This window comes from Callithrix jacchus, chromosome 7, assembly GCF_049354715.1.
Source record: "Callithrix jacchus isolate 240 chromosome 7, calJac240_pri, whole genome shotgun sequence".
Lineage (NCBI taxonomy): Eukaryota > Metazoa > Chordata > Mammalia > Primates > Cebidae > Callithrix > Callithrix jacchus.
The window spans coordinates 73,104,575-73,131,445 of record NC_133508.1 but is presented as its reverse complement, the minus strand read 5'-3'; the positions used below and the strand labels follow the sequence as shown (position 1 = coordinate 73,131,445).

At 46.8% G+C, this 26,871-nt stretch overlaps 1 pseudogene; it reads left to right on the top strand.

Moving 5' to 3' along the window:
• The first annotated feature begins 356 nt into the window (after window positions 1–356).
• On the top strand, window positions 357–17,791 carry LOC100393793 (large ribosomal subunit protein uL14-like; annotated as a pseudogene).
• The last annotated feature ends 9,080 nt before the right edge of the window (window positions 17,792–26,871 follow it).

The following is a 26,871-nucleotide window of genomic DNA, read 5'->3' as shown; positions in this document are numbered from 1 at the left end:
CACTTTTATCATTCATTAGCGTCCTATTTCTGGCATATCTGTTAATTTGTTAATTTTTGTGCTAACCAGTACAAGTTTTGTTGAACATAGCTTTGTGATATATTTTGATATGAGAATGTATTTTCTCTTAACACCGATGCCCTGTATCTTTACAATGTTGTAGCTATGTTAGTGCCAAACTTTATTTAATGAAAGTACCAGAAAAACATACCATACCTGAAGAGGCCTGTGGCAACTCCTTTTCAAGTGTAAATAGCAGTCCCCAAATGCTGTATACAGTCAGGTTTTCTGGATCAAAGCCCACGGGCATTAGGAAGACCTCCCTTTCAGTAGCAGCAAGAGTTGGAGCATTAGCGATGCCCCCCCACCCCACCCTCAACCTGCACAGTCCTGAGAGGGGCCTGGCTGAGTCAGATGTACACGCAGGTCAGACACAGTGAGTCCTGTCTTTGTGTGAGTCCCCCTGGAATCAGATTCTGAGACATGGATTTGAGTGCAATCAGTTTGCTTGAAAGGAGATCCCAGGAAACACCAAGAGGGGCATGGGGAAGTGAGGAGGGAAAGAAGGCAGCCGGCGAAGGGGGCCTTGATCAAGCCGGTTTCTACCGTGGAAATGGAGCTTCACTCCACAGGGACCTCAAACATCCGCGGGGTAGACCATGGGCCTCTGACTCCTACCCAAGTGGAGAAGCTGGGGTCTTTACACACCAACTCCCAGCAGCCATCGGTTGAGAGCAGCTCTAAGAAGCAGGGAGAGGCATTAAACTCTCCAGCACTTCCTGCCTACCTGGATGGATGGAAGGAGCAGCTGCAGTCCCAGAGAAAGGCTACAAGCATTTAGCATGGGACAGGCAGGCACTCTGATGGGAAGGCCCAAGGGCACCTGAGCAGGACATCTGCCAGTGAGGAAACAGATGTGGTGGCCCAGCACAAGAGGGTGAGCCCTAGATGGGGGCAATGGGGATGGGGAGGAGACAGTAAAGTCAAGAGCCTTTTAGGAAGCAGAATTGACAGGGCTTGGGGACTTGAGCCCCTGAAGGCGTGGAAGAAGAGGAAGCCAGGGTGACCCTTGGATTTCTGACCTGGGGAATGGGATGGATGATGGAGGGAGGCACCAGATGAGGGAACATTGCACTCCAGAGAAAGAGGCGGGGCTGGGCAGGGGGCGGAGTTTGGTTTGGGTCATTCTGGGTGAGGAATAGTGAGTATCTCTCTAACAGATGTCCAGGAGACAGCTGTGTATATTTCTGGGCTCAGGAGGCAGAGTTAGGAGGCAGGTGGAGAGCAGAGAGTCATCACTGAAGCTGCTGATGCTGGGGGCGTATACTAGGTTTGACCGATGCTGAGGAAGTTTCCAGGTTAAGACCAGTAGGGACATAGGGAACATTCCACAGATGTGCAGAAGTGACTGAGTGAAGCTTGAGTGGCTTGTCTCTCCCCAATTCCCCAGTGACTGAGAGGCCCCTCCCATCCTTATAGGGTGGGGAGGGGGAATGTGAGGGAAGGGATGGGAGGGAAGGGAGGAGATGGAGTGATGGAAATTCTAAAGGAGCCGACAGCTGTCAAATAATATAAAACCTCATATGTTAATAATTCTTACAGTTTTGCCAAAGACTTAATGGCTGGCCTGTCAAGAGCAGTGACAGAAGCTATTATGGAAACAAGATGGGAATATTTTGGTGGCAGCATCAACAGCACTGCCCCCTGCCAGGACTCAGAGGACCAGGAGGAGGACAGCCAGACCTCCTGCCTGCCACCCCCAGGAGGGCCATGTGCTCGGCCAGAGAGGAGCTGGGTCATTGCAGATTCAAGTCACTGACCGTGGATTGATCACCCCTGAGGACATTTTAATTAACCGCCAGTTCCCAGAGCTGCCCCATGCCTTCCTTTCCCCACCCTCACCCTGGTCTTGGGCCATTATCATCCCCGACACAGAAGCAAGAAGCAACCAGCCAACAACGCAATACAGTAAGACGGACAGCTGCAGGATTGTAGATGGGGGACAAGCAGGGGAGAGGCTCCGGGACCCGGTGGCAGCCTGGTCTGGCAGAGCTAAGAGATCTCTGAGGGGTCTCACACTGGTCAGGGACTCAGGGTCTGACAATTAGACCCAGTTCTGTAGCTGGCTTGTTCCATGAGCTTGGACAAACCCTTGGTTTTGAAATGCCTCAACTTCTCACTCTGTAAAATGGGAACAAAGCCAGGCGTGATGGCTCATGCCTGAAATTCCAACACTTTGGGAGGCCAAGGCAGGAGGATAGCTTGAGGCCAGAAGTGTGAGACCAGCCTGGACAAGATGGCAAGATTCCATCTCTACAAAAAATTGGCCAGATATGGTGACACACATCTGTACTCCCAGCTCCTCAGGAGGCTGAGGTGGAAGGATCTCTCAAACCCGGGAGTTCAGGGCTGCGGGTGCTGTAGTGGCGCCACTGAACTCCAGCCTGCCAACAGAGCAAGACCCTGCCTCTAAAAAATAAGCAAAATAACAATAAAGTGAGGTGGGAACAATAGCAGAAAGTGCACATAAAACATGCATGAAAATGTTTCAGAGCTTCAAGATCCCAGCATCACTTTCCACAATTCTCTGAAGCACCTTCCGCTTAATCTTATTTAACTCTCAAATTAACTCACAGAAATGGCACCATTATCTCCATTTTAATAGATAGGGAGCAGGAGGCAGGGGAGAAGGCTGAAGTGGGCACAAAATACCAATTTGCAGAACCAGGATCGGAGCCACAGTCTTCTCTCTGCCTTAGTATGAGGGATTCTTATGAGACTAGCAATCGTGACAGCTCCCAATACCTTATACCTGGAGTTACACTCACGCAGATCTTCTCAAACTCCACCGCACATAGGGAACTCCTGAGTATCTTGTTGAAATGCGGATGCAGATTCAGCAGGTCTGGGATGGGGACTGAGTTTCTAATAAGTACCAAAGTGATATTGATGCTGCTGGTCCAAAGACCACACCTTGAGTATCAAGGTGCTAAGGCTCTGTCTCATTCAGCTGGCACAATACCCGGTAAGACAGCACTATTGTTGTCATCCTTGCTTCACAGAGGACACTTGAGGCTTAGAGAGACGGAAGAAGTTCCTCACCATCACAAAGCTAAGCGGAAGAACCAGGGTTGGGACCCAGGTCGCCTGGCCTAAGTCTGCCCACTGGGCCCCAGAGCTAGACTGTCTATCTCCCCAGCATTCGCCTAAGGAGTCAATGACCTGGAATTACATGAGCCACACCATGAGTGAGGCCATGAGGATGGGCAGGAGGGCTCAGATGATATAAGAGCAGAGGGCATTAGGAAATACAGGTTTCTTTAAGAGAAACCATGGCCTCAGCAAGGGAAGAAACTGTAGTTTGGAAAGCAGATGTTGCTGTATCTAGAAGAGAGAGTTGCTGGTTCTGGAAAATTCTCTCACTTTGATGAGAGAGCTCCGAGCTGGGGATGGTTAGCTTTGAAGAGAAGAATTTTTAACTGGACTGGTAAGAGGTCCTGGAGCCAGGATGAGAAGGAGGAGTCCCAGGAGTCCCAGCCTTGCCCTGGCTTCGGATTCAGGGCATGACCTCACAAGGGCCATGAGAAAAAATACAAATGTGAGAAAGTGAGCAGACCTAGAAGGGGTGCAGGGAGAGGAAGACAAGAGCAAGGGTTATGCACTCAGGAGCCAGCAGTTGCCAGATAGGTGTCTAAAGTGAGTGAGGTGGCCCAGTGTCACCAAAGCTGATTCTTCAAGTGAAGTGGGAAGTTTACACTCAATAGGAAATCTCCACTTTTTCAATGCTACCCACTATTTCCAAAAATCCACTTTTTTATGTTACCTACTATTTCAAAATATATATGTGTGAGACAGTTCAAACCTAATAAGATATGTCTGTGAGCAAGATAAGCCCTTGGGTCACCATTTTGCAACCTCTGGGCCACAGCTAGCACAGGCTGGGTTTGGTGGGAAGGAGGAGTTTGTGGGAGTCCTGAGACAAAGAGGGGAGAGGTTTGAGGGACAGCAGCTATGCATGATAGATAGATAGATAGATAGATAGATAGATAGATAGATAGATAGATAGATAAACAATGAGATTAGATATTGTAGACAAATAGATGATAACAAAAATTAGCATTTTAAGATGAAATGCTGGCCGGGCGTGGTGGCTCATGCCTGTAATCCCAGCACTTTGGGAGGCTGAGGAGGGAGGATCACTTGAGGTCAGGAGTTTGAGACCAGCCTAGCCAACATGATGAAACCCCGTCTCTATTAAAAATACCAAAATTAGCCAGGCCTGGTGGCACACACCTGTGATCCCAGCTACTTGGGAGGCTGAGGCAAGAGGATCACTTGAACCCAGGAGGCGGAGACTGCAGTGAGCCAAGATTATGCCACTGCACTCCAGCCTGGGCAACAGAGCAAAACTCCAAAGACTCCTTCTTAAAAAAAAAAAAAAAAAAAAAAAAATGCAGTGCTGCTTGTTATGAACAGAATCTTAGATTTTGATAAACATTCAAGTGATTTTTCCATTTGTCGGCTCCCAAACTGGTGTCTTTGACTGTGACAACCAGCAGAGACGGAGACGCAGCTGCTCACTCCTACATGGGTTCCACAAGAAGTCCAAGCCACAGGAGGCTGGAGCCCAGAGGAACCACAGGCTTGAAGTGGAGGCCTTCCCAGGGGACCAAGAAGCACGTCAGGACCTGAGCCACTACAGACCCACCAACACCAAGGGGAAAGGCCATTAGTACAGACTCCCAGTGGCAGCTGCCCCCAGGTGGGGCAAGCAGGCTCCTCTTTGCAGGTACAGGTCTAAGGCAAAGGATCCGAGCAGACAGAGTGGCAGGTATAGGTGGGAATTCACCTATGGATAAACATGCAGGAGGAGGAAGAGAAGGAGAAAAAGGAGAAGGAACAAGAAGAAGAGGCAGGGCATGGTAGCTCACACCTGTAATCCCAGCACTTTGGGAGGCCCAGACGGGTGGATCACCTGAGGTCGGGAGTTCCAGAACAGCCTGGCCAACATGGCGAAGCCCTGTCTCTACTAAAAATACAAAAATTAGAAAGATGTGGTGGCATGTGCCCATAATCCCAGCTACTTGGGAGGCTGAGGCAGAAGAATGGCTTGAACCTGGGAGGCAGAGGTTGCAGTGAGCCGAGATCGCACCATTGCACTGTAGCCTGGGAGACAAGAGCAAAACTCCATCTCAAAGAAAAAAAAAGGAAGAAGAGAAGGAGGAAGGAGAGCTAAACATTGCTGAGCATGCAGCACTGCTTGCATTGTGTCATTGCCGCTCCATAACATTTTTGGCACTTGATCTTCTTATTCCCAGTTTGCAGATGAGGAAACTAAGTCTTGAGAAGATAAAGTGATCTAAAGGCACCTGCTGGAAGTGACAGAATAGAACTGTGATTCCAAGACTGTCTGGGTACAGAACCCAGGCTCTTAACCATTTATGTGACATAGGCCCTCAGCCCCAAGTGTAGCCACCTGCACACCGGGTCACAGACAAGGCTGAGGGCCTATGTCACGTAAGTGGTTACAGGACAAAACTGAGGCCACCATAACCAGTTTTACTCAACGGTGCCAGGCCCACCAAGTAGGGCCTGTAGCAGCCAAGCACTGTATAGACCCTATGGCCTCTGTTAGATAAGGGCTAGAGTTTGGGGGCCTCTCCTGGTACAGGACTAGAGTGCTTCCCATACATGAGACACCCAGGGACCTCTTCCCGCAAAGAACAAAACCAAAAAGCTCCAGACAGCTCAGGGGCCTGTTTCACATGGCCAGGAAATGCTGGAGAGAAACCCTCACTGGGTCCTCCCAGTCCCCACCTGTCCTTGCGCCGTCCCACTGTGCCTGTTCCCAGCCTGCTGGGCTGCCTGAGCCCACACTGCCTGTAGCCACCCGCCCAGGAGCATTAATTGAAAATTAATCCGCTCGGTACGTGCCCGCATGCAAATCAAAGCTAAGTGTCTCAATTAGGAAGAGAAATGGAGTCGGGCACTCTTCTCAGACACTGGCTTATTTATGGGGATAATATCATTTTTAATGAGGGAAGCTACTAAAAGGCACAACAAATGCAACATTTAATAGAAAAATATTACAGCATTCCATCAGCAGAACACAGCCGGGAGAGCAGGCTCCAGCAAGGCAGGAGCACACGGGTGTCTCTATAGTTGTGCAGGCGCCTTGTACAAGCATCTGCGTGTGCACACGTGTCTCTGTGAGCCCTCGTGTCTGTGTGCACATTGTACACAGATGGCTACACGCATATCCCTCTGTGGATACGTGTGTATGTGTTAGCGTCTGAGTCTGCTCTTTGGGGAGTAGTGAAGCTTTCCCGTGTTTTTGCTGCAAAAGATGAATTTCCCATCTGCTGCCTAAAGAACCGTCATTCTGGGCCCCAGGCCAGCCACATAAAAGTCTAAGGTATTTTCCAATACTAAGGAGTCCTGGTCCATTCGGTCCCTGGTGAAGTGCAGGTCTCTGGCACCAATCTCCATGGAGGGTCTTCAAGTGCAAATCAGACCCTGGGCCTCGGCCTCCTCTACACTCCTTTTGCCACCCATGGGCTATGGTTGTCTCAGCCAGGCCCATGGCTAACAACTGCAGGACAAGGCCCTCTTGTCGTCATCCCTCTACCCCAAGCTGGCACTTGGGCCAGCTGCCTGCTTTGCCCTTGGTCTCAGGTTCAAAAGTCAAGGACTTTATTTGCCAGGCCAAGTCCAATTTCCTGGGGCTGTTTTCCCATTCCTGCACCCAGGTGCGGCACACCGGCAGACGCGGGCTCTGCAGCTCCAGCTCAGGATGGCCTCGGCTCTAGCATCTGTGGAATGAATAAGTGATTGATTCCATTGAGGGTGGCCAGCTCAGAATGTAACCCGGCCTCACCCTAGCCCAGCAGAGAACACCTTCCCAGCCCCCAACCCAGCATCCACACATCCGTGACTTTGCTCACGTGCAACTCCTACTAGAATACAAGTCTCCTCGCCAGTAATCCCAGAACTTGGGGAGGCCTGGGGGTGGATCATGAGGTTAAGAGATCAAGACCATCCTGGACAACATGGTGAAATCCCATCTCTACTAAAAATAGAAAAATTAGTTGGGCGTAGTGGCACATGCCTGTAGTCCCAGCTACTTGAGCGGCTGAGGCAGGAGAATCACTTGAACCCGGGAGGCAGAGGTTGCAGTGAGCTGAGATCGTGCCACTGCATTCCAGCCTGGTGACAGAGCAAGATTTAGTCTCAAAAAAAAAAAAGAGAATGCAAGTCCCAAACCCTACCTTCACTCCCACACTCCAAGCAGCACCTCACTAACCCAGCACTCCCCAAGGAAGCATCTGTGGCTACCTCATCCTCCTCAGACCCCTCCCGAGACCCTGGTGTCATGCCTCAGTGTCCTCACCCACGGGAATCATAACAGGTCCTGCCTCACCAAGTGAGGCACTTGGTGCATCTGCATCAGCAGAGGGCGTGGCCCAGAGGCGCTCCCTGTTAGGACTAGTTTGACCGGAATTGCGACCAGGTTAGAATACCCACCTCTGTTACCTCTTCCCTTCCATACAAACCCTGGGAGGCACAGAATGGGAATTTTTCTCTCCATTTCTCCAAACCTTTTTGAAGGAACCTGAAGCTCAGAGAGGTTGAGACATTTGCCCCAGGCCACACAGATCTCATGTTGAATGTGGAGTAATATCAAAAGGTTTGCAAAGGTTCCACAGGGCACCAGATCCCAAGTATCCTGGAATCAAAACCTGGGCTCTCCCATCCAGAAGAGCCTGAGGACGCTAAGCCCAGGACCCAGGTGTAACCAGGTTGTCTCCCATCAGCTGGGTGACTCTGGACTTGTGACTTACCCTCTGTGTGTCAGTGTTTTCATTGATAAAATGAAACAGGTGATAACAGCACAGGCTTCTTGGGGCTTTCTCTGTTGGGGTTAAATGAGCTAATATTCATGAAGCACTTAGAATCAGGCCTGGCGCATGATAAATGTTCAGTACGTATTGAGATGTTGTAACTAATATTAGGCCACCCTACCCCCAGATCATTCTCTCCCTGGTCAGGCAGCAAGAATCATCCATCAAACAGTCTGTGAAGGTCCCCAAGGCAGGGCCTTCCCCTCCGTCAAATGCCCAGCATGGGAGCCGATGTTACATTCCTTAACCCGGAGCGTGCGCATTCATACACACGGTCATCAGTCATTGAGCTGTGCGCTTATGTTTGGTGCACTTTACGTTTGCACGTTTTGCTTGAATTTTTAAAGCAAAATAACAATGATCATCAAGTAAACCAAGCGGAGGTCGGGGTTTAGTGCCAGGGAGAGGGGCATTCACTGGGAAGTGATAATGGTGGCTCCTTGTTTCATCTCTGCCTCCTTCACATGACCTTATGTGCCACGTGGGCGAGGACATCTGGATCCTTCCCTGCACTGCCCCTAGCACCTAGAAAAATGTCTGTGCGTGGCAGCTGATGAATCACCACTGAAAGAAGGAGGGAGCTGATGGGGACTGAGGCAGGAATGGAGAGGAGAGTATCATGCCCTCACAGGGCCACCCTGCTGCCCCCATAGCTGGGGAGAGGTGGATCTTTGCTGGATAGCCCTTGAATCCCCAGTCTCAGGAATGGAGACCCCCGGCCCAGACCAAGAGCCTGATGGGAGGCTCCCCCTCCCTCTCAGACCCCAATACCTCCAGATTGACGACATTTGAAAGTTATCTTCCCACAAAAGTCACTCTCCAGGATTAATATTTATTTCTTATGAAATTTAAATTTTTCAGTGTAATTAAATTTTTATTCATCCTGAGTTACAGATAAAAATATAACTTTCCCTTTCCCACCACTGAGGATGAGGCTTGGATGGAACCAATTGCCCAGGCCTCCTCCTGGTTACTGTTCTGGGATTGGGAGTGGGGGTGGGAGCCTCAGAGGGGCTGGTGGGGTGAGAGGAGGCATCTGTCACCCAGTGTCTCCACCCAGGCAACCACAATGTCCATCTGCTTCCTGCATTTAAGCAGGAAAAGTCATGGGTAAACAGGGAGGGCCTCAGACCCAACCCACACCCCCAATGTCTTAGTCCATTTGAGCTTCTATCGCAAAAATGCCATAAACTGAGGGGCTTACACATTTATTTCTCACAGTTCTGGAGGCTTAGAAGCCCAAGATCAAGGCACCGGCAGATTTGGTGTCTGGTGAGGCACGCACCTGGTCTTCCACTAATGGTAGAGAATCCCAAATGGTCTGTCCACTGATGGGGAGCTCACTACCTCACAAGGCTAATCAGCTCGGTTGAAAAATCCATCCTCTCACTAAATCTGAAGCCTGAGCTCTTAAAAACGGGGCTAACTGGACCCTTTTTGATTTCACATGTGTGTCTCTGTAACACAATTCTCTCAGGCCCTGGAAGATCAGAACCCACCCTCAAAACTCTCACCGCCCATGCTAGCAACAGGGCTTCAGATATGCCCACAAACTCACTGCCTTCTTAGGAGACTGCTTGGCTTGCACATGGCCCTTGATGCAATCATGTTACAGGCCACACAACAGCCTTCCCCGAACAATGACCTGTGATATGCACCATCAACAGGGCTACATTAAAAATCAAAGAGAGCCAGGCATGGTGGCTCGCTCCTCTAACCCTGGCATTTGGGAGGCCAAGGTGGAAGGACTGCTTGAGCCCAGGAGTTCAAGACCAGCCTTGGCAACATAGTGGCACCCAGTCTTTACAAAAAATTAGAAGTTAGCCAGGAGTGGTGGTGCACACCTGCAGTCCCTGCTACTTGGGAGGCTGAGGCAGGAGGATCACTTGAGCATGGGAGGTTGAGGCTTCAGGAAACTGTGATCATACCCCTGCACTCCAGCCTGGGCAACAGAGCCAGATCTTTTCTCAAAAATACACAAACAAGGCCAGGTGCAGTGGCTCACACCTATAATCCCAGCACTTTGGGAGGCGGACGCAGGCGGATCATGAGGTCAGGAGTTCGAGACCAGCTTGACCAATATGGTAAAACCCTGTCTCTACTGAAAATACAAAAATTAGCTGGGCATAGTGGTGTATGCCTGTAATCCCAGCTACTCAGGTGGCTGATGCAGAGAATCACTTGAGCCCAGGAGGCAGAGCTTGCGGTGCACTGAGATCGCGCCACTGCACTCCAGCCTGGGTGTCTGAAAAAAAAAAAACACACACACACACACACACACACTATCAAAAGAGACACTTGTCACACCCTTCTTGCCCCTTCCTCCCATGTGCCAGTGTCCCAAGGTCTGGGCTGGATGAGGGCATCTCTCTAACACCACTGGGGCAGAGACCGAGCACGCACTTCCTCCTCACTATACAGTTCGTGCTCACTAATTAGACCTGTCGCCAGCCCTGAATCATTCCCAGGCCAGGCTGGGGAGGTCATTAAGCTGGAGATGGATAAGTGCTAAGCCGCCCCGCTCTGGAGATTTACAAGGCTCAGGCTGGGGAGGATTTATAAGGTTTGTTAAATTTCTAATTGAGTTTAGAGTGCAGTGCCATGGTCTCAATGACCAAGCCGCATGGATGAGAATTAAAACAAGTGCACCCATCCCTCACGCTCCAGAAAGACTCCAGGCGTGGAGACCTCCCCACCATCCCCACGCACCAGCCTGACTGCACACACCAAAGCCTGCCGAAAGGCAGTGTTGTCCGGTGGGCAGCCGCAATCAGGCCACTCAGCACCTCCCACCCAGCCCAAGCCCACAGACCAGCCCGGGACAGAGCTGCAGGCCCCACGTCTGTTTGCGGTTGATTGGTTGGTTGCTTGGTCATCTGGAATTGTTGCTTGTTTGTTTGTTTGTTTGTTTGTTTGTTTGTTTTTAGTAGGTAATATACTCATGTGGCTCAAATTTTTTAAAGTGCAAAAAAGGCCAGGTGCAGTGGCTCACATCTGTAATCCCAGCACTTTGGGAGGCTGAGGCAGGCAGATCACCTGAGGTCAGGAGTTTGAGACCAGCCTGACCAACATGGAGAAACCCCATCTCTATTAAAAATACAAAATAAGCCGGGTATAGTGATACATGCCTGTAATCCCATCTACTCAGGAGGCTGAGGCAGGAGAATTGCTTGAGCCCAGGGAGCAGAGGTTGTGGTGAGCCAAGATCGCGCCATTGCACTGCAGCCTGGGCAACAAGAGCAAAACTCCGTCTCAAAAAAAAAAAAATGTACAAAAGAACACCTGGAGAAAATTTCTCTCACACTCTGCCTTCCAGCTACTACCCAGCAGAGAAAACAATGGTGTGATCAGTTTCTGGCAAATCCTCTTAGATTTGCACACGCAAGCAAATTACATAATATGTATATATTCTTTCATATGTGTGTGTACATACATATATTCTTTTTTCCCTTTGATATGCACCCTTATGCACCTTATTTGTATCACTTAACAGCAGATCTTAGGAATCTAGAGCTAATGCTGATTGGTCAGCATCAAACAGCCTTGGGTTTGCCCCACCATGTGCTGAAGCAAGCTCATTCGTGTTCATAAGAGTGGGCATCGCTTCCCAACTCCAAGTTCAATGTCATGTTGGTAACTTGAAAGCCTGTGTAGCATCACAGACATGAGTAAACTCCACATATGGAAGGTTGTACGTGTTTGTTTGGAGAGCTGGTTATCCAACGGTTACCAGCACACCACCAGCATTTCCACTTGTGAGCTGTGTGGCCTCGGGCAAGCTATTTGATCTCTCTAAGCTTCAGTTTGTTCATGTCTAAAATGGGTATGAAAATCGTATCACAGCATGGCCATGAGGATTGGGAGAGAGAGCTCATGTGAGGGTGTGGAACCATGCCTGGCACGTGGCAAGTTAGGTGCTCTGTTGATGTTATCTCACTCTGGGCAACCCTACTGAAGAGGTAGAGAGGGAAGAGATTGCCAGATAAGGAGTCATGTTGGGGTGATGAGGACGACAAGTTTATCCTGGGGATCCTTGAGAAGAGAAATTAACCCAATCTCAGAGACCAAACTCACTCAGTATCACCACCACACCTACAGTGCACCGCCTCCATGCTGGGCAGGAAGGATGAAGAAATGAACAATGCAGTGGCCCAGCCTGCTGGGGGCTCCAGCATCATGGGAGGGGGTCAGACATCTAAACAGACAACACCAATGTGCTGTAGATACAGGCAGAATAGAGACACCCAAGAGGAAGAAGAACTTGAATCTCCAGGTATGGGATGGGGATACAGCTTCCCAGAGGAGGGGCGCTTTACACTGGGCTTGAATGGTGACCAGGAACCCTAGACAGAAAAGCTGAGCCTGGGAGGGTGGAGTTTCAGAGCTAGTCCCAGGAAAACACAGTTCTCAGAGTTCCTTTCTTCTTAACTCTGAGAGAGGAAGTCACTTGTCCAAGGTCACACAGCTCAGAAGTAACTGAGCCAGTATTCAAATCCAGATCTTCTTGGCCTGAAACACAACTCCTTCTCCTGCTGCAGCCATCGTCTGCTCTCTACCCAGTCACCAAGAGATCCAGCAAGACAGCACTCTTGGCACTGGGAGGGCTCTTAGGAGCACCTGGCACCCACACATAGGTGGGTGCCCTCTGCAGCTCCTAACAAGACAGGCCCTCTGACCCTCTCACAAAGGGGAGTTGTTGTGGCTAGATGGTCCACATGCACACTTAGCCTGAGTTTTGAAAAACAAAGGCATCAGCACGTCTGCATCACAGGTGGGGCCAGCCACACCCTGGATCCTTGAAGCTTCACTCCCCAGACCACCGTAGGCTGGAGCCCACACTCAAGGTCCGCTGCTCCCCTCCTGCCTTCTCTCAGATCTTAGTTTTGGCTGTTCTTAAATCAAATACTCCATGGTTGTCTGTCTGAGGGGCATCCCTCTCATGGGATGTCAGAACCGCAGACAGGGAAGTAAGAATCCCAGAAAGAAGCGGGCACAGCTGCCCCAGAGCATCATGGAGGCTGGACCTCCATGAAGGGCTCAGGTGTGACTCTGTGCTATTGAGACCTTGTCTGGGGACCCACAGGGGTGACAAGCAACTCTCCCTCCTCTTACTCATTCAGTACCCATGGGTCTCCTCATACTATATGCCATAGGTGAAATGTGGCTAACTGGAAAACAAGTTGGGCAAAGTCCTTATCCTAGTGAAGTTTTCGTTCTGATGGGAAAAAACAGAACATAGACTAGAAACAAGGAAACTGGCAAATTTTAGGTGGTGATAAGTGCTCTAGAGGAAATAAGACAAGCCAGTGAGATAGAGAGAGGCAAGGTGAAGTCAGGGAAGTCCTCTCTGAGGTGACGTCTGGTCTGCTGCCTGAGTGACTTGAAGGAGCCAGAAGATCTTGGGGAAAGATGTTCCAGGCAGAGGGGACACCAAATACAGAGGCTCAGAGGCTGTATTTGGACGGGAAAGACAACTCTGGACAGGGAATGGCCCAGAGGGGCACTGGGCACACCCAAAACAGAGGGAGCAGTGGAACCAAACACGCCATACGCTGATATGTGACTTCTCACTGTCTTTCCTACTTTTCAGGCCTCGGTAACCCCATTTGCATGTGAGTCAATAGCAAAAACACTGCAACTAATCGAGAGTATGAAATGAGCTTGCGGTAGGGGAGCCTCTCCACTCAGAAGGCAACGCCTCACTCCTCCCTGAGATTGCGCTGCACAAGCCCTCGGAGCCTGAGAAACAGGCTACAGTCTGGGGAAAGGGGTCTTCCTTGATCTGTGGAGGGGCCATGAAGGGCTCAGACCTAAAGGGGGCCGAGAGGTTGGGCCAGGTTTGCCGGGTTTCTGGTTCCTTGGAGGGACACCAAGGACAATAGGGTCTCCGTGCTCAGTGATGCCAGAAGGGTTACTTGTCTAACCCAATGCCACAAGGAGATTTGGGGATCTAGGGCATGTGGAAAGCCACTGAGACCCCCCCCCCAAACTGTTTCCATGCTGGTGGACTCACTTTTTTCCTTCCCTAGGAAGACAGAGGTGAAAATTTTCCCCAGGGTCTGTGTGGGTGGGGAGCAAGCACACAGAGGAGGCTGAGAAGCAGAACTGAGACTCTACATCCTGAACCCCAGAGTCAGGACTCCTAGAAATGCCTCCCCATTCCCCACACACATTTACACACCTGTCATACCCAAGTCCTAAATCCAGTCTCAGTGACACTTCTACCAACCCATAACCCCTGGTCCATAATCTGAGCATGGAGCGCCCTCTGGTGGTGATCATGACTACCCGAAGCCCAGAGCCTCCAAGTCAGCCTCCAAATGGCCAGCGTCTGGCCCAGCCCATCCAGTATGGCACCTAGTATGGTGGAAAACTGAACAGCAAAGCCTAGGGCTTTCAGCCAGCACCCACTTAAAAAAGGCATGCCCTGGCCGGATGCGGTGGCTCACACCTGTAATCCCAGCACTTTGGAAGACTGAGATGGGCAGATCACCTGAGGTCGGGAGTTCAAGACCAGCCTGACCAACATGATGAAACCCCATCTCTACTAAAAATACAAAAATGAGCCGGGCATAATGGTGCATGCCTGTAATCCCAGTTACTTGGAAGGCTGAGGCAGGAGAATCGCTTGAACCCGGGAGTGGGGTAGGGGGTTGCAGTGAGCCAAGATTACACCATTGTACTTTAGCCTGGGCAACAAGAGAGAAATTCCATCTCAAAAAAAAAAAAAACATGCCCTGAGAGCAAAGGACTTGTCCAGAGTCACACAGCCAGTCAATTGTACCTAGTGGCCAGGAAGAGCACTCACTCATTCATTCATTCAATCTGCTTCATTGGGCACCTACTGTATGCCAGGCATTGTTCTAGGCACAGGGAACCCAGCAGTGACCAAGACAAAGCCCTCACCTTCATAAGGCCTACATTCTGCAGAGAGACGGACAATGATACCCGAACAAGTCAATCTGTAGGTGTCAGGCGGAGAGAAGTTCCACGATGAAAAGTCAAGCAGAGTAAAGGGAAGTGGCAGCGGGGAGCTATCTTAGATCAGACAGCTATGGGAGGGCTCTCTAGAGGGGTGACTTTGAGCTGAGATCGATGAAGAGATATGGAGATGTGTAGGAAGAAGCAACTCTGGCCCTGGAAAAGGCAGTGGCCCCTGGCACAGGAGGGTCTTGGCATGTTCGAGTGACAGCGAGAAGGCCTGGGTGATCAGAGCGGAGTGAGCAAGAGAGGCGGTGGAGGCCATGGCAGATAGGGTCCTTCCTGTACACTGTGACCCGGATCCTGGGCTTTGTTCTAAGCTGTGTTAAGAAGCCAGTGGAGGGTTTTGAACAATCATGAGGGCGCTAAAAATTTTAAGTGCTCACTGGCTTCTGAAGGAAAAACAGATGGCAGGAGGGATGAGGCATGAAAGCGGTTGGTTCACAGTTAGAAAGCTAATGCCCGAGACAGGTGGATCACAAGGTCAGGAGATCAAGACCACCCTGGCTAACATGGTGAAACCTGTCTCTACTAAAACCACAAAAAATTAGCCAGGTTTGGTGGCTGCTTCTGTAAACCCAGCTACGCAGGAGGCTGAGGCAGGAGAATCACTTGAACCCGGGAGGCAGAGGTTGCAGTGAGCCAAGACCATACCACTGCACTCTAGTCTGGGAGACAGAGGAAAACTCCATTAAAGAAAGGAAAGAAAAAACGGAAGGAAGGAAGGAAGGAAGGAAGGAAGGAAGGAAGGAAGGAAGGAAGGAAGGAAGGAAAGAAGGGAGGGAGGGAGGGAGGGAGGGAGGGAAGGAGGGAGGCGGGAGGGGAGAGAAAGAAGGAAAGAAAGAGAAAGAAAAAAAGAAGAAAGAAAGAAGAAAGAAAGAAGAAAGAAAGAAAGAAAGAAAGAAAGAAAGAAAGAAAGAAAGAAGAAAGAAAGAAAGAAAGAAAGAAAGGAAGGAAGGAAGGAAGGAAGGAAGGAAGGAAGGAAGGAAGGAAGGAAGGAAGGAAAGAAGGGAGGGAGGGAGGGAGGGAGGCGGGAGGGGAGAGAAAGAAGGAAAGAAAGAGAAAGAAAAAAAGAAGAAAGAAAGAAGAAAGAAAGAAAGAAAGAAAGAAGAAAGAAAGAAAGAAAGGAAGGAAGGAAGCAATTGCAAGGTTCCAGGTGAATAATCACAGGAGCTTTAACCAGTGGTAGGGTCTCAGATTTGAGAGGCATTTTGGAGTTCAAGCCAAAAAGAGTCACTGAGGTAGTGAAATAGAATGTGAGAGAAAGAGAGGACAAAAGGATAAGTCCGAGGTTTTTTCCCTAAACATCTAGGTGAGGTTTCCTGAGATGAGGACGGCAGGAAGGAGAGATTTGATGAGAGGGCAATGAAGAGTTCCACTTTGGACACGGTGAGTTTGAGGTGCTGGCCATGACTATCCCGGGTTGGATATAGGAGTCTGAAGTTCAGGGGTGCACTCGGCAGTCATTACCATATAGATGTTGTTTAAAGCCATGGAGAGAGACACCTACTTCCATCCAAGATGAAGTAACAGGCCAAATTTATCCTCTCGCCTGAAACAAACAAATAAAACACACACACAATATATATAATACAACAGTTTTCAAGATACTGGACATCAGAAAACAAAAGATAGAATCCCTTAGAGACAGAAAACAAAGTGAAGCCTAAAATCATCTCAGCTTGCTGTCTTGGTAGAGTTTCTAGGTTGCATCGCAGAAAGCAAGAATGGAAGGAGAGCCTGGAAAACATCCTAAATTGAGGAGATAGAGCTAGGGGTCCAGGGAGCCAAAAACAACTAGAATGTGCAGGACAGAGCACTCAAAAGGAGAGACCTACAAAGAGAGCCAGAACCCCGGACACCTGCGGAGGGCCCCCCTCAAATATTCCTCAGAGTACTGATTAGCACAGGTGTATATGGAAAATACCCAGGGCTGAACAAATAATCCTGCAGAGGTATAGAGAAAACAGTACCCAGCAATCACACAAGGCCTGGAACAACATCTGTTCTCACCAAGACTAGAAAACCTCACAATGAATGCAGGATGGGGTAGAATACTAAGAAGCTGCTCGCCTCAACAATGAGGAATAATTAGCCCCAAATTTCAATGCTGCTGTGGTCCCACCTAACAAATCTTCAAAGCAAGACCTAAAAGGATCAAACTCTTCCTGCAAATAAATTAATTGCATTCCAGAACAAAGTCAGGATATTTGTATAAATGCAAAAATAACCAGGAATATAAAGCACACCTAATGCATATGTAATTGGAGTATCCAAAGGAATGCAAGCATACATCTGGCATCTAATCAAAGATTATCAGGTCTGCAAAGAAACAGGGAAATATGTTCCATAATGAAGATTAATTAATTAATTAATTGAAACTGACTCAGAATATATGTAGATGTTAATAATAGTAATTAAGCAGAGGCATTTGAGATATTAAAAAGACGCAAATCACTTTTTTTCCCCTGCTTTCCGGCATTCAAGAAGTCGAAGCCAGGACGTGGTGGGTCCTCTGTGCGAAATTCCGGATTTACCTGGGTCTTCCAGTAAGAGCTGTGATCAACTCTGCTGACAACACAGGAGCCAAAAACCTGTATATCATCTCTGTGAAGGGGATCAAGGGACAGCTGAACAGACTGCCCGCTGCCGGTGTCGGTGACATGGTGATGGCCACAGTCAAGAAAGGCAAACCAGAGCTCGGAAAAAAGGTACATCCAGCAGTGGTCATTTGACAGCAAAAGTCATACCGGAGAAAAGATGGCTTTTTTCTTCACTTTGAAGATAATGCAGGGGTCGCAGTAAACAATAAAGGCGAGAGGAAAGGCTCTGCCACTACAGGACCAGCAGCAAAGGAGTGTGCAGACCTGTGGCCCCGGATTGCACCCAGTGCTGGCAGCAATGCATGATTTTCAGCATATTTGTAAAAAATAGAACACTTTAAAACCATTTTTTTTTTAATGCAAATCAAACTTACAGAGATCCAAAACCATCTTGGGGAAAATTACACTGGATGGGAGGAATGGCAGACTGGACATAGCAGAAGAAAAGATTAGTGAACATAAAGACATAGCAATAGAAACTACCCAACTCTTTTTTTTTTTAGACAGCGTCTCACTCTGTCGCCCAGGGTGGAGTATGGTGGTGCAATCTCAGCTCACTACAGCCTCCACCTCCGAGGCTCAAGCAATCCTCCCACCTTGACCTCCTGAGTAGCTGGGACTAGAGGCACACATCACTATGTATTTTTGTAGAGATGGGGTCTCGTCATGTTCCCCAGGCTGGTCTCCAGCTCCTGGGCTCCCTTGATCCACCCGCCTCTGCCTCTCAATGTGCTAGTATTAAAGGCATGAGCCACTGCACCCGGCAAAAAAAATTAAATTTTTTAAAAGGGGACATCAATGATCCAAGGGACAGCATTAAACAACCTAATATATGTGTGACTGGAGTATCCAAAACAAGTTAGGGGGTCAGCCTGTGATTCCAAACCCAGCAAAACTGTCTTTCAAAAACAAAAACAAAATGAGACTATTTCAGATCGACAAAGCATAAAGAATTCATCACCAACAGACTTTTGTTATAAGAAATATTAAAGGAAAGGCTTTAGGCAGAAGCAAAATGATACCAGTGGGAAATATAGATCCAGGGAATAAAAAGAACCAGAAGCGTTAACTAGGTGGGTAAATACGAGTTTTATTATTATTTCAAGCACTTTAAAAGATAATTGACTACCTCAACAATAACAATATATACTGTGGGGTTTGTTTGGTTTTGTCGTTGTGTTTGTTGTTGTTATTTTGGAGTTGGAGTCTCCCTCTGTCACCCACGCTAAAGTTCAGTGGCACGATCTTGGCTCACCGCAACCTTCGCCTCTCAGGCTCATGAGATTTTCCTGCCTCAGCCTCCCGAGTAGCTGGGATTACAGGTGCCCACCACCACTGCCCGGTTAATTTTTGTATTTTTAGTAGAGTCGGGGTTTCACCATATTGGCCAGACTGGTCTTGAACTCCTAATCTCAAATGATCCACCTGCCTCAGCCTCCCAAAGTGCTGGGATTACAGGCATGAGCCACCACACCCGGCTGGTTTATTTTATATATATGTAAATTAAATGTACGGCAGCAATACAATAATGACTGAGAGAGGAAAAGCAGGGATGGGCTATTGAAAGATTGTTACCTGAAGTGGAATAACATTATTTGAAAGTAGACTGTGATAAGTTAAAGATCCATACTATAATTCCTAAAATAACCACTAAAATAACAATATTAGAAGTTATAGCTTATAGGTCAACAATAGAAATAAATTGGAAACATTAAAAATACTCATTTTACCCAAAAGAAAGCAAAAAAGATAAAAAGGGGAACAAAGAGTAGATGGGACAAATATACAATCACAAGGTTATAAACTTACACCTAGCCGTGTCAATAATCACATTAAATATAAATGATCAGAACTCCCCAATTAAAAATTTTCTTAAAACTCAGGACCCAAGTGTATGCTCTTTCAAAGATGTGTCAAATATAAAGGCACACATAGGGTAAAAGTTATAGTATGGATCTTTAACTTATCACAGTCTACTTTCAAATAATGTTATTCCACTTCAGGTAACAATCTTTCAATAGCCCATCCCTGCTTTTCCTCTCTCAGTTATTATTGTATTGCTGCCGTACATTTAATTTACATATATATAAAATGTAAGAGGTATAGCCTGCTAGCAGTAAAGAAAAGAAAGCTGTAATAGTGGCACTAGTATCAGACAGATAGATTTCATAATCTACTAGGACCATATAAATATTACTAGAGATTTTTTTATTTTTTTTTTTTTAGACGGAGTTTCGCTCTTGTTACCCAGGCTGGAGTGCAATGGCGCGATCTCGGGTCACTGCAGTCTCCGCCTCCCAGGTTCAAGCGATGTTTCCACCTGAGCCTCCCGAGTAGCTGGGACTACAAGTGCACACCACCACACTCGGCTAATTTTTGTATTTTTAGTAGAGACCGGGTTTCACCATGCTGGCCAGGATGGTCTCGATCTCTTGACCTCATGTGATCTGCCCGCCTCAGCCTCCCAAAGTGCTGGGATTATAGGCATGAGCCACCGTGCCCAGCCAAAAGTTCTTTTTATAATGATCAAAGGGTCAGTCAACCAAGAGGACATAATTCAAAATGCTTATGCATCTAATTAAATAGCTCCAAAATACATGATGCAAAAATGGATAGAACTGCAAGGAGAAATAGACAAATCTACAAGTACAGTTGGAGATTTCAATACTCTTCTCTCAATAATTGATAAAGCAAGCAGACAGAAAATCACTAAGGATCTGGGAGATTTGAATAACACTATAAAATATCCTGGCCTAATTGACATTTTTAGAACACTCCACCCACCATCAGAATACACATTATTTTCAAGGGCACAGAGAATATTTTTAAAGATAGATCATATTCTGAGCCACGTAAAAGGTCTCAATAAACTTAAAATAATTCAAGTCATACAAATGAAGTTCTGACTATAATAGAATTACATTAGAAATCGATGAGAGATATATAAAAATCTCCAAATACTTGGAGACTAAAGAACACACTTTTAATAACCCATGGGGTCAAAGAAGAAAAAAAGGGAAAATCATAAAGTATTGTGAACTGAATGAAAATGAAACTACGACATAAAATTAGTGGGTGCTTCTGTAACAGTACTTAGGATATTGACAGTAATAAATACCAATAGTGAAAAGAGCAGTTTCTGAGCGGTGACTTCGGCTTCTAGCTTAAGAAACTGGGAGGAGGGAGAGCAGATGACACCCAAAGTAAGCAGAAGAAAGTAAATAATAACGATCAGAGCCGAAACCAATGGCATAGAAAAGTAGTCAAGAAAACAAAGCCAAAAGCTGGTTCTTTGAAGAAATCAATAAAATTGACAAAACCCTAGCTAGAAGGATGACAGAAAAAGAGAGGACACAGCATTACCAATAGCAGGAATCAGAGAAATTATATCACTACAGATTCTACAAATATCAAAAGGAATAAAAGATTATCTATTAAATATGTCGAATTTGTAGTTAAAACCTTCCCACAAAGATACTTTCAGAACCAGGTGACTTCGCTGGGGAATTTTAGCAAACATTTAAGGAAGCTGTGTTACTGTAAAGTATATATTATTAGTCTTTGTACCATTTCCTGTCACTTAACTCCTAAAACCCTTGGAATCTCCAGAGTGGCAAGAGTGTCTTTTGTATACTATCTTAGTCCATTCTCCTGTCTATAATAAAATACCTTAGGCTGGATAATTTATAAATAGAAAAAATGTATTTCTCACAGTTCTGGAAGTTGAGAAGTCCAAGATCAAGGTCCTGGCAGATTCCGTGTCTGGTGAGGGCTTACTCTGTGCAGCACAGATGGTGCCTTGCTGCTGTGTCCTGACATGGTGCAAGGGGCAGAAGGGACCTGGCACCTCCCTCCAACTTCTTTTTTTTTGGGTGGGTGGGATGGAGTCTCACTCTGTGACCAGGCTGGAGTGCCATGGCATGATCTTGGCTCACTGCAACCTCCACCTCCCAGGTTCAAGAGATTCTCCCATCTCAGCCTCCCTAGTAGCTGGGACTACAGGTGCCTGCCACCACACCCAGTTAACTTTTGTATTTTTAGTAAAGACAGGGTTTCACCATGTTGGCCAGGATGGTCTCGATCTCTTGACCTCGTGATCCACCTGCCTCGCCCTCCCAAAGTGCTGTGACTTCGGGCCTGAGCCATCGCACCTGGCCCCAACTTCTTTAAATAAGGACACTAATCCCACTCACCAGGGTATAATCCTCATGACAATCACTTTCAAAAAGGTCCCATCTCTTAATACTATCATCTTGGGGGTGAGGTTTCAACATATGAATTATGGGGATACACTAACATTCAGACCATAGCATATGCTAACAAGATGACTGGTGGCTGGCAGGCCCTAGACAGCTTCAGAATGAGAGCTTCAGAAACACCAAGGCATGATTAAAGGGTTGAGACTTTCAGCCCTTCCCCGCAATCTCCAAGGATGAGATAAGGCCTGAAGGTTGAGTTAAGCACCAATGGCCAATGGTTTAATCAAACATTCCTGTTTAATGAAGTCTCCATAAAAACCCTGAAAAGACAATGTTTGGATGAGCTTCCAGACTACCAAACGCATGGGATTCTTGGAGGATGGCATACCCAGAGAGGATATAGAAGCTCCATGCCCTTCCCCCATGCCTTGCCCTATTTATCTCTTTCATCTGTATCCTTTGTAATATCCTTTATAGGCCTGATGCAGTGACTCATACCTGTAATCCCAGCACTTTGGGAGGCGGAAGTGGGAGGATCCCTTCAGTCAGGAATTCAAGACCATCCCTGGCAACATAGTGAGACCCTGTCTCTACAAAAAAAAACAAAAAATAAAAAATTAATTGGTCCTGGTGGTATACACCAGTGGTCCCAGCTACTTGGGAGGCTAGGGCAGGAGGATCCCAGGACCCCGGGAGTTCAAGGTTGCAGTGAGCTATGATCACATCCCTGCACTCCAGCCTGTGTGAGAGAGACTCTTGTCTCAAAAAAAAAATTATTTTATTTAAAAATAAATTTACATTTTTTAAAATCCTTTATAATAAATTGGTAAATGTAAAGTGTTTCCTTGAGTTCTGTGAGCAGCTCTGGCTAATTACTGAAATCTAAGGAAGGAACCCTGAGAACCCCTAACTGGCCAAAAGCACAGGTCATACTCAGAGCTTGCAACTGGCATCTGTGGGGAGGGGGAGTCTTGTGGGACCGAGGCATTAACTGGTGGGTTCTGAAGCTGTCTCCAGGTGGACAGTGCCAGAACTGAACTGAATTAGAGGACTCCCGGCTGGGGTTCACTGGAGAACTGCATGGCGTGTGGAGAAACAACCCACACACATCTGGTGTCGGAAGTATTGTGTTGAGTCGTGTGTGAGAGTAGGAGAAACACTTTGGGTTTTAGCCATAACACCAATTCAACACACACTCTCCCAGAAAATTAAAAAGGAAAGAACAATTTCCAACTCATTTGATGAGGCCAACATTACTCTGGTGACAAAGCCAACAAAGACATTACAAGAAGACTACAGACCAGCGTCCCTCTTGAACATATATGGAAAATTCTAAACCCAATTTTAGCAAATCAAATCCAACAATATATAAAATGGATAATACGTGATGACCAAGGAAGTTTATCCTGGGAATACGAAGTTGGTGTCACATTCAAAATTAGATCAACGTAATTCATACTAATTTCCTTCTGTTATATAACAAATTACAGCAAACTTTGTGGCTTAAACAACAAAAAATTATCTTACAGTTTGGACATCAGAAGTCCAAATGGGTTTCATTAGGCTAAAATCAAGGTGATACAGGATTGCATTAATTCTGGAGGTTCCAGGGGAGAATATATTTTCTTGCCTCTGTGAGTTTCTAGAGGCTGTCTCCTTTCCTTGGGTCTTAGCCCACTCCTCCATCTTCAAAGCTAACAGCATAACATCGCCAAGTCTCTCTGTCTCTCCTCCTCGCTCTCTCTTTCTTTTTCTTTTCCTCCTTCTTCTTCTTCCATCTCTTAAGGATTCTTGTGATTACAGTGGACCCACCTGGATAATCCAGGATACTCTACCCATGTCAAGATCCTTCATTCAATCATATAAGCAAAGTTCTTTGTGCCATGTTAGTTACATAGGTTTCAAGAATTAGGGCATGGACATCTTTACGGGGCCATTATTTGGTCTACTTCACACACACAAAAAGAAGAAAAAACATGTGATCAGATAAACGTAGAAAAGAATTTGACATAATCCAATATTCATCTATGGTTTTTTTAAAAAACTGAGCAAACTAGAGGTAGAAGAGAACGTCCTTAGGCTGGTAAAGAGGGTCTGCAAAACACCTACAGTATCATTACCCAATGGTTAAAGGCTGAAGACTCTCTCCTTAAGATTGGGAACAAGGTAAGTACTGTACTCTCTTCACATCAAATCAACATTGTACTAGAGATCTTAGCCAGTGCAATGAAGCCAAAAAAAAAAAGAGTTTAGGGGGTAAAAAGGCATTCAGATTGAAAAGAAAAAGGTAAATATTTTCTTCACAGATAACATGATTATGTACGTGGAAAATACTATGAATCTACCCCAAAAAGCTACTAAAACTAATAAGTGAGTTTAACAATATCATAGGATAAAAGAAAAATATAGAAGGTCAGGCATAGTGGCTTATGCCCGTAATCCCAGCACTTTGGGAAGCCAAGGTGGGCGGATCACTGGAGGCCAAGAGTTCGAGACCAGCCTGGACAACATGGTGAAACCCAGTTTCTACTAAAAATACAAAAATTAGCCAGGCGTGGTGGCACATGCCTGTAATCTTAGCTACTCAGGAGGCTGAGACATGAGAATCGCTTGAACCTGGGAGGCAGAAGTTGCAGTGAGCTGAGATCGCACCACTGCACTCCAGCCTGGGTGACAGAGAGACTCAGTATAAAAAAAAAAAAAAAAGGAAAGAAAGAAAGAAAAATATAGAAAAAAGGTATATTTTTACATACTAGTAACATTTGGAAATCAAAATTTAAAAATTGATACTACTTACAATAACATCAAAAGTTCTTAAATAATTAGGTATATATCTGACAAAAGATAAATAAGCAAAATGTATACCTTGAAAATACAAAATATGGCTGAGGGAAATAAAGAAGACTTAAATAAATTGAAACATCCTGTTCATGGGTTGGGAGATTCAATATTATTAAGATGGCAATTATCCCCCCAAATTAATCTAGGAATAGAAGGGAACTTCCTTATCCTGATAGAGCACATCTATGAAAAAAACCTACTGTACCATAATACCAGTGGTTAAAGGCTGAATACCTTCTCCCTAAGATTGGGACTAAGGTAAGTATGTCCTTTCTCGAAATCAAATCAACAGGATTTCTTGTAGAGGTTGAAAAACTGATTCTAAAATGTATATGAAAATGCAAAGGACCTAGAACTGTAAAAACAAATTTTAAAAAGAATAAAGTTGGGGCTGGGCATGGTGGCTTACGCCTGTAATCTCAGCACTTTGAGAGGCCAAAAGGGCAGATCACCTGAGGTCGAGAGTTCGAGACCAGCCTGGCCAACATCAAGAAACCCCATCTCTACTAAAAATACAAAATTAGAAAGGCATGGTAGTGCATGCCTGTAATCCCAGATACTCGGGAGGCTGAGGCAGGAGAATGGCTTGAACCCGGGAGGTGGAGGTTGTGTGGTGGTATTGGAGTAACAATAGACATATACAACCCTGGAACAAAATAGAAAGTCCACAAATATGTGTGTGTGTGTGTGTGTGTGTGTGTGTGTGTGTGTCTGCAGGGGCAGCAATAGCTGCCAAGGGTATACCTGAAATAGGAAGATCCAGCTTCCCTTCCAGCTCCCCAGAGTCTCCAGGACCCCCTGAGGACAGATGGGAGATGGAGGAGCCCCAAACCCAATGGACATTTAGCAGAGTGTTTAAGACTCTAGCTCAGGACCCCAGTGTGAATTTAGCATTTAGGCTTTCTACTTATTAGCTGTGAGACTCTCAGTTAAGGTACTTCGCCTCCCTGAGCCTCCATTTCCTGTTCTGTAATTCTGTAAAATCATGTGTATATGTTATACCCAAGTGAGTTAGAAGGAAAGCGCCACACTCTGAGTTCCAATTGAGAGTCCTTATTGCCAGCGACCAAGAGTCAGCTCCCGCTCAAAATCTCTTGGCCCTGAAGAAGGGACTTGATTCCTTTTTATACCTTGCTTAGAAAAGGGGGTGGCAAAGTGGAATTTTACAGAAGCAGAACAAGCAAGTTAGATAAGGAAGCTGGTAACCAGGTGGCAGGAGGTTCCCAGGATTGTTGGTTACCAAGGGGGGTAGAAGGGGGGACTTTCCATACAATCAATCACCAAGGGAGGTAGGTTATTCACAATAGCAGGTAGACTTGCCAAGCAGAATGGAGTTACAAGGGTTATAAGGTACTGGGTACCGCGTGACCCAGCTGTGCACCCGAAAGAGAAATGGCGAGGAGGGAGAGGCTAAGATGGAGTCTGTCAGGCTCATATCTAAGATGGAGTCTGTTAGGCTATCACATATATATGGCAGAATTAAACACTCCATGTTTGTTTAATGAGGGAGATGAGCCAGTAGTAAATAATGTAAGGATGAGCTATCACTTAGCCCAGCCCCTGCACCCAGGAAAACATGTTCACAGACCCCAAAAGATAAGCCTGATGACTGAATTCAGAGCCATCCACCAGTCAGAGATTGGGAGAAGGACCCGCCAGAGACTGAGACAGAGCAGCCAGGGAGGTGGAAGGAGAAACGGGAGAGGGGTTCCTGGAAGCTGAGTGAAGAGAATGATGTTTCAAGGAGAAGAGAATGATCAGCTCTCAGACACCACCAAGAACTGAGAACTGATGACTGAACTGGCAGCCCAGAGGTCACTGGGAACCCAGTAAGCTGATAGGGGCAAAGTCTTACTGGAGTGGGCTCAAGATAGAATGAGAAGGAGGAAGCGGGTAATGGAAAGGACTGGAGATTCTTTTCAGAGACTCTGCTGAGAGAAGAGAGAAGATACAGTGCCAAGGAATTTTTTTTTTTTTTTTTTTTTTGAGACAGAGTCTAGCTCCGTCACCAGGCTGGAGTGCAGTAGTGCAATCTCGGCTCACTGCAACCTCCACCTCCTGGGTTCAAGGGATTCTTCTGCCTCAGCCTCCCGAGTAGCTGAGACCACAGGTGCCTGCCACCATGCCCAGCTAATTTTTTTGAATTTTTAGTAGAGACGGGGTTCCACCATGGCCAGGATGGTCTCAATCTCTTGACCTCATGATCCACCCACCTCGGCCTCCCAAAGTGCTGGGATTACAAGCATGAGCCACCGCGCCCAGCCGCCAAGGAATTTTTTTAACAACAGAATTAATCCCATACCCCAGTGGGTGAAGGTCAGACAGGACTTAAAAGACAGCACAAGG